Source organism: Lolium perenne, chromosome 6, assembly GCF_019359855.2.
Source record: "Lolium perenne isolate Kyuss_39 chromosome 6, Kyuss_2.0, whole genome shotgun sequence".
Lineage (NCBI taxonomy): Eukaryota > Viridiplantae > Streptophyta > Magnoliopsida > Poales > Poaceae > Lolium > Lolium perenne.
In genome coordinates, this window is record NC_067249.2 from 269066294 (window position 1) to 269074231 (window position 7938).

Here is a 7938-nt window from a genome sequence, read left to right on the forward strand (position 1 = left end):
ATGCCTGAACTTCGTATTGAATGAGTGTAAAGCATCCCACGGTATGATTGCTGCACCCTCATGGAGCTCTCACAGCGCTTTGGATTTTCGGCCGTCCGATCGAGCTGACGTGGCGCGATCTCGGCCATCGTTCCGTCCAGGGCGCTGAGGCCCTCCCGCAGACCCACTTTTTATCCATGGGTCGCGAAAAGCCCCGCTCGGCCCGATCTCTCGCTAGCCCTCCACCAATCGCCACGCCCCCAATCGCTCCCCAATCCCCACTCCTCTGCCCGTCTCCTCCCCTTCCTCTCCCCTCGCGCCCGCATCCCCGCCGCCGCACGCCTCTCTCCCTCTCCTCCTCTCCCCTCGTGGACATGGAGAGAGGGGTCGATCTATGGAGAGAGAGGCAGCCACCAACTCCCGTATCCTCTTCTCTCTCGTTCATCTCCTCCCCCAAAAAACGGCGGCCTCCTCTGAGCGGGCCGGCCAGGAAGATCCCGAGCGCAGCGGCGGGTCTCTGTGCACGTGAACAGTCGCCTCCGCCTCCACCTCGTCGCTGGTCGCCGCCCCTCCACCCTATAGTCTCTCGTTCTGGCGGCGCATGGAGAAACGGAGAAGGCGCCGGTGGGCAAGAAACCAGCTGCGGAGGGGAGGATCCGACGGAGGACGAGAGGATCTGGTAGAGGAGTAACCATGGAGAAGGGGGGCGCGCGGGTGGCCTTGCTGTAGCCATTTGCGGCCTCCTCCTCTGCCCCAACCTCTAACCCTAAACCTAACGCAGCAGGGGCATGGTGCGCAGCCCTGAACCGGACGATTGTGGCCTCCTTCTCTACTCTCCTGCAGGCCCCATCTCCGTCAAGCGGCAGTAGCAACAGCAACGGGTTGAGATTCATCCAGGTTTGCCTCTCCCTCCTCTCTCTCTGTCTCTTCCTCTCTATCTCTCTCTGCTCTCACTCTTGTTTCTCCAGCCTGTAGTGGACGGAGGAGGAGAGGGTGTGAGTGGAGGATGGTGTGTGCTGTAGCTGGTTAGATTGGGGAATCAGACACTATCTCCTTAAATCTGTTGGATGTTTTGATTGTGCTGCTACTTATCAAAGTATGAAGTACAACACATTCTACACATTCACTAGTGACGGAATGGGAGGATTCAGCTCAAGCATTTATGCTTTATGGACTAGAATGCAATGCTAGAATTTCATAGATGATAAGATATGAGGTGAAGATTATCAGAGATCTCCAATGTAAAATCAGTGGGAAAGTTTCATTATCAATGCAACCAGTATGCTGGTCTGGGGAGAAATACTATTTGAGACAGGTTAGAAAGTAATCTTCCTCCAAGAATATATTTATACTTATGCTCTATCATCTGTTTGATTCTTACTTTTACACTTATCTTGCTTCCAGATCTTGCCTCTTGTACGAAAGCACAAGGTTATACGTTTTAGCAGGATAGATTCTCCTCTTGCAAACATCGGCATTCCTCTAAAGTTTCAAAAGCTCCGCTGCCGTGTTAACTACAATGCGTTAAGATTTACACCATCCATTGAGGCCCTAGGTAACAAGATGATATCAAGTCTCAGGAAGACATCTTCTATTGTGCTTCATCTGAGATATGAGATGGATATGCTTGCCTTTTCAGTTTGTACACACGGATGGACCTACGATCATATAGGTAATCTACTCCTGTAATTATTCTTCATGTGCTCAGGATTTGCTTATTTGCTGTTTATCATCGACTTTCATAAACCAGCTTCAAGGGTGTCCAGAAATGCTCTGTTTCAAGTGCTCTGTTTTGGGAGGCTGGAATGCTCTTTAATTCTTCACGTTATTAAATTTGAGTTTGCATTTTGGAAAAAAAAACAGCTAAGGGGTGCTAGGGATAATGACTGTTGCTTCATTACAGTTGATCTTTTGTTATTAAGCTTGGTTGTTTGTCACGAAATGACACCTGTAATAGGCATGCTATTTCACTAACATTAAATTATAGCATATGTACCCCTACGTGTCATTGATTTTTCCTTCAGGATATCTGCCTTGGGCTCTACTCTAAGATCGCATCTGCAATGTTGAGCCACGACCGGAGGTGCAGTGGTGGGGTTCGCCGTGGTCGGTCAGCCCCCTGGCAATGTGTCAACATTGGCGATCTCGCCATCTCTCTACCATCCCGAGGTAAACAAGACATCCCTACCCTCAGGCTGACTTAGGATGTACACCTGCAACCTCATACTGAAGCCGTATCACTAAGGGGCAGCACAATGCGAGTGTGTAGCCAGCTAGAGAAGTGTTCTATTTGCAGTATAATTTCCTTCTCATATTATCTAATTAAAAAACAAGGTGCACATCAGCGTGCAATATTTTTAGCAATCAGACTTCTATACTCTGCAGTTATAAGCTTTTCCATTGATTTGTTTTTTCCCATCTACCATTCTTCCTTTTAGTTAGTTGGTTCTCTCTCTATAACACAATTGGCATGTACTGCTATGTATGCTATGTAGGACTGCAAATATGGCATAATTTATCTTTCTCTTAATGTCTCCATTAGATTTACTTCCATTCTTCGTTATATTACCAAGCCTACTTAAGCATGATCCCAGTTACTTATTTTTCATTTAGCTTTCTTCAAGTATCCATTATGTTCTAAACTTCAACCTTGTACATACAAAGTTAGCTCATCCTTTAAGAAGTAGTTCATTTGTTTATACGATTTTTTTGGCATATTGTTGATCTCTTTTAATACTGCAGGACCTGCCAAATTTAGTAACCGTTGAAGATGCAGATTTCATGTCGCATGTTGATGTTGTTGTTTGTTGCTTGTCTCATGGAGCAACACAGGTTATTCATCTTCATGCATTTTCAGAAATATTTTTTTGGTAATTGCCTTGGTTAGAGAACAGCCAATCATTCTTATGAGTGACTTACCATGCTTGCAGGATTTCTGATTGCATTACATCAATGGGTACGCAGAGTGGTATGGCCATGCTCATAGGGAACCGAAATTCCTGGTTTTTGGTCAATATTTCGTGTAAGATTGGATGGTTTAGTGATACTGGACCTCCAACCAATCATTGCCTGTATGGTGCTCTATCTTTGGTCGTGGGTTCACCTCATTGATTATTATGCCTCAACTTCCATTGAAGGCAAAAAATTGCTTTGTTTTTTATAATCTGTTCCAGCTTCTGTGTGTTTGATATGCTCCTCTTGGTAGTAAGAAGTTCAAACTCGAGCCATTTGTTTTTGTTATACAGGCCAGCTCCCGTTCTTGTGAAAACAGGAAACAGACTAATACAAGTAAATGATTATTGTCTCTATTTTGTTCCTTGTGCATATTTGTCATGAAGCAGTTATCTACTTTCCTCTTCTTGTGTGGTTAGTTTCTAGGTTCATTATAAAATTTGTACATATGCAAGTAGCTTCATCTTAGCTTACTCTAGAAATTTCCTTGACGCTATTATATATCAGGCTACAACGGTTCAACAGACTTGCCTCTGAGGATGGTAATCGCTGGATTGCAGTAAAATGCTGCTGCAGAGGATGTGAAGCTTGAAGCAAAGCAAGTGCTCACCGTCACCAAGGTGTTGCGGTGTTACGTGGCCCTCCGCGTCTCTGAGCATGGTAATCAAATTGTTTCCCCTTGGCCTGCCTACCATTAAATATTCCTATGTCGTGGCTACTAAGCATAAGTTCTGAACGAAATAACAATATTTGATTTTCATTTTTATGTAGAGACTAACATAGTGAATTTGTAGTTCATAGTAAACTGGTGATTCAAACCACGATTCCTTAATGCTATATCAAATGCAGAATTTAAGCAGCTAAATCACCTGGTAAAATGAATGGTTGCTGCATGGTGCAAATTAGACGGAAATGAACATGTCTTACTTCAGTTGCTCTTATACGCAAGGGACATGGTTCAATAACTATTGTTTCATTTTGCTCTTATACACGTTTGCTGAGCATGGCAAGGCATGTTATCTGTATAGCCTTAAAAATCATATTTGAAGGTTCAATAACATGTAGCATCTACTTGAAGGGGCATTATTACAAATGGATGAATTATGTAATGTAAATTCTGATTGGGCTATGTTGTTTCTGAACTGTGTGCATCACAGGTGAACAGCGTACGGCTACACAAACATGTTTCGGATAAGAGGCACTTCTGCAGCACATCTTCAGTCGAATTCTCAGGAGAATTGGAAGCATTGTAGAGAAGAAACTTAGTTTTGCAGTAGCTGATCTGGAAATAAACCCAAAGTAAGCTAACTACCGATTCAGACTTCTTTTTCATCCTTACCATTTACCATTGAGAGAATTTATTTTTCATTACTTGGGCCTTATTCTTTGTGCATACCACTTAATAAATCCATATTATGTTCTAAAAAAGTGATCTATAAATGCTCCATTCGTGCCATCTAATTTTAATTTCTTAGTAGCATGAAAGTGACAGTACTTGTATTCTTGCTATCTGGTTCAACTATATTATATCTGCGCTGGTTATCGAAGTAAAGTTCAGTTATCTTCTATTCTTGCTATCGGGTTACTATTCGAGCATCAACTATAGCCATTGTGGAGGTACCACCATATTTCTACAATTCTACCCTATTGCTATTGCCCTTATTTATTACTTCCTTGCTATCTTTCACTATTTAGCATATATAATATATTGGGAATCACTTAAAATATGTACAGACTTAAAAGTAGGTACACACATTTAGGTACACACATTTAGGTACTCTGTTTCTATAAGTAATTGAAGAAATAAACATGCGTTCTTTCACTGAATAAATAAAAAACTGTGATAGCTCTAAATGATTATTGTTTTTTTTCCTTGGCAGCGCTTACAAAATGTACAGTTTCCTGTACCTGCAATAATGCTTGTGTTGTGAGAATTTAATGTCAATTGGCATCAGGCAGCATGGATTTAGAACAAATAGTAAGGAATGATGTGAGATGTTAAAGAAATATATTTGTCTCTTGATGGGCACTAAACACTTAAAGCTTAGATATTTTAAACAAGGGACACATAATTATGGATTATGATTCTGTAAGTTCTCAAAGAAATGAACATCTGGGTTTTAACTGACGAAATAAGCATTTATTATAACCGTAAATGGTCACTGTTTTCTTCCTTGGCGTAATGGCGTAAGGGTCTCTCTCCATCTCACACAATCTTCCTCTTCTTTCTTCAACCTCAATTTTCAGCATAGAAGGGATGTGTTACTGCTATCGACAATGTGCGGGAGCTTGGTACCTTAGTGAAGGGGCTGCAGGTAACTACGATGTGCGGGAGCTTGGTACCTTAGTGAAGGGGCTGCAGGTAACTACGATGTAAGTTAATCTCTCTAGCTTTTCTCATTACATAGGTTAGAGCTTTCAAGTTTACGTGTGGGACATTTATCTAGCAAGTATCAATCTTTTCGTGGAATGAATCAGTATATTCTACTAAATTTCCCATGGAGACCCACTATTCATGTTGAACATTTGTGTGCCCTATGTACACGATAAGTAAAATGAATGCATCAATGATATTTTAATTAATTTGCTACTTTCTTATCTTACTGAGGCACAATATGCACGGTAACTAATTAATATGCTACTTGCTTATCCTATAAGTCTCTGTTTTAGTTAATTGTATTTGTTCTTTTTTTAATTGTGAGAGGTACACATGTCCATGTTATGCACTTAGACAAGCAGTTTGCTCCAGAAAGGATCATCATGTTTGGTGTCTTCTTTGTAACATTATTTACTCATGTTGCTCACGTGGTACTAATGTTATTTCCCCTGGTCACTTAATGGCATATTTCTTGTAAGAAAATCTTTGTTAAACAAGATTCTGATATACCTGAGATAGATGCTTCATGCACTTCCACTTAAGTAGGCAGACTTCAGTCAAAAGACCATAATATGTATTCTAGCAATTTAAGATAATATTCAGGAATAACGACTTTACAGTTTCTTTATATTCGATTACAAACCTTTTGTTGCATAAGGAACAAAGTGTACATAAGAGATCAGTTTATGCGGTGGAAGGAAATTATAGCCTGAAAGGGAGTACATAGGCGATAAGTTTACGCGGTGGAAGGAAATTATAAGCCTACAAGGGAATATGAAGAGGTGCCCGCATTCTCATCTCACACAAATCGACATTATTACAAAATCTTCTTATAGAGGTAGAACAGTCCGGAAGTTATGTCTGTCATACATGACATTACGCTTTGCATTGTGGCTTACTTTCGATTTTGGTTGCTATGCTTTACTTTCGATTTTGGTTGGTGTTTCGTGTCCCTTCTATAGTTGTGTGTGATTATTCAAGTGCCTTGGGTATACTGTAGATGTATATACATTTGATTCCTCTTACGTGTTATTTATGCAGAGAAGATCAGGTTTTGATCACCAATTGCCCACGTACCAATCAACAGTTATTTCTGTTTATCACTATCAACTGAAACCTAAAACAATGTTCGCTGTCCTTTTTTTTTTCCTGTTTAACATCTTCTGCTATTTAGGTGATGATATGTGTCAGCGCTTCCTGCAAACAATACTAGGAATTGTAATTGATTAATGATTTGAATAGTGGTTAGTATGTATGTATTGGCTCCTTATAAGAGGTGCCGCATTCAGTTTTCAATAGGTGGAGATTTCAGCTTTAGAGTCTGCCATCTCTGCTTTTATGTACCCATTCATATGAAACGGATATTTTCCTTCATCTGCACCATATGTACCCATTCATATGCTGCTACTCTCTCTAGCGTTCGGCGACAGGCTCACCATCCTCGCGGAGACTTGGCACGTGTCGGGATTCTCCGCCACCCAGATGCCGAGCGCCTGGCTCGGGGCCGGGCCAGGCGTTCGGGAGAGCGAGGAAGAGGATGAACTGGCTTTGGAGGCTCGAGGTGCTTCTTGGGATCACGTTCTGTGCAGTCGTGTCACACTTCAGGGCCTCAGGGGCACGGCGTTCTTTTGGCAGGGATGAGCTGGACAAAAGTACCCTCGCGTGATGTAGTCTCTCTATCTCTGGATCATCTTCTATAATTTAATAATATCTAATACTGGTACTAATTAGTTATTCTTTCTTGTGAGAGTTAGCTGACCCTAACGGCTTCAAGGCAGCTCCGTCCCTGCACCTCACGTTTGCTACATTGTTCATTTCATGTACTTTGTCTTAATTTCACCTATCGAATTTGTTTTTTAAATCTAAAAAAGTAATATTGTTTTCTCACCTGGTTTCTACCACCATTCTTGCCTAAAATGTAAATTAACACGAATTTCACGGGATCGTGCGCCAAGGCGCACATCTAAATCTAGTAGTGGTTATACCCTGCAGTCCGTCGCAACTCCAAGGTCGTTCGTGCTTTTTTCGCCGGAAATTTCCCTCATTTTTCATGGGAAATTAGATGCACGACACAAGTTTTGTCGAAATACTTTTGCCTTGACTTTTTCCATCCCTTTTTCGTGGGAAAACAGTATTTACGACAAGAATAAGCCTCACGTCGTTGCCAGCGCCTCCTCGCGCGTGCGAGGTAATCCTGAGCGCGCCGGTGCAGCCCCTCTAGATCCTGAGGGAGCCCCTGCTGAGTTTGTGGGGCAACTTGTGGGCCTCCTGCCCCCGCTGGAGCAACCTATGGTCCTGCCACTCCTGCCGGCGTGGCTTGCGGGCCAGTTGCTCCAGCTGGTGGCGCTTCCTCCTGCTGCGGATGCGTGGCTCCTCGCTGGGGCATTGTGGGGAGCGTTGGTGCCTGGGTGATCATGTGCAGCTGCTGCACCGGCCGCTCCTTCCGCCTGCGCGTCGGGCGCTGCGTTGTTGTCGACAGGTTGATGCCATTCCGCCCCCGCCGGTGGCGGTCCTGGTGGAGGCGGCGGCAAGTTGTGCTCCTGTAGCGCTTAACGGTGCTGAGCGGGCCGAGACTTCCCCTTGGGCTGCGCTCAGGTCAGCTGACGCGCCTCCCGTTTGGGAGGTGGCCT

At 43.1% G+C, this 7938-nt stretch overlaps 1 long non-coding RNA gene across 12 annotated transcripts; it reads left to right on the forward strand.

The window, feature by feature from the left end:
- The first annotated feature begins 214 nt into the window (after positions 1-214).
- Positions 215-7275, forward strand: LOC127326697 (uncharacterized). 12 transcript variants are annotated; one of them, XR_011746268.1, is made up of 9 exons: positions 215-876; positions 948-1294; positions 1384-1651; positions 2004-2148; positions 2722-2811; positions 2910-3591; positions 4089-4230; positions 4485-6090; positions 6726-7275. It is a non-coding gene; the product is annotated as an uncharacterized lncRNA (long non-coding RNA). The 12 variants fall into 12 exon arrangements; XR_011746273.1 differs by having other exon boundaries at positions 4485-5304; XR_011746267.1 differs by lacking the exon at positions 6726-7275 and adding an exon at positions 6350-6549.
- The last annotated feature ends 663 nt before the right edge of the window (positions 7276-7938 follow it).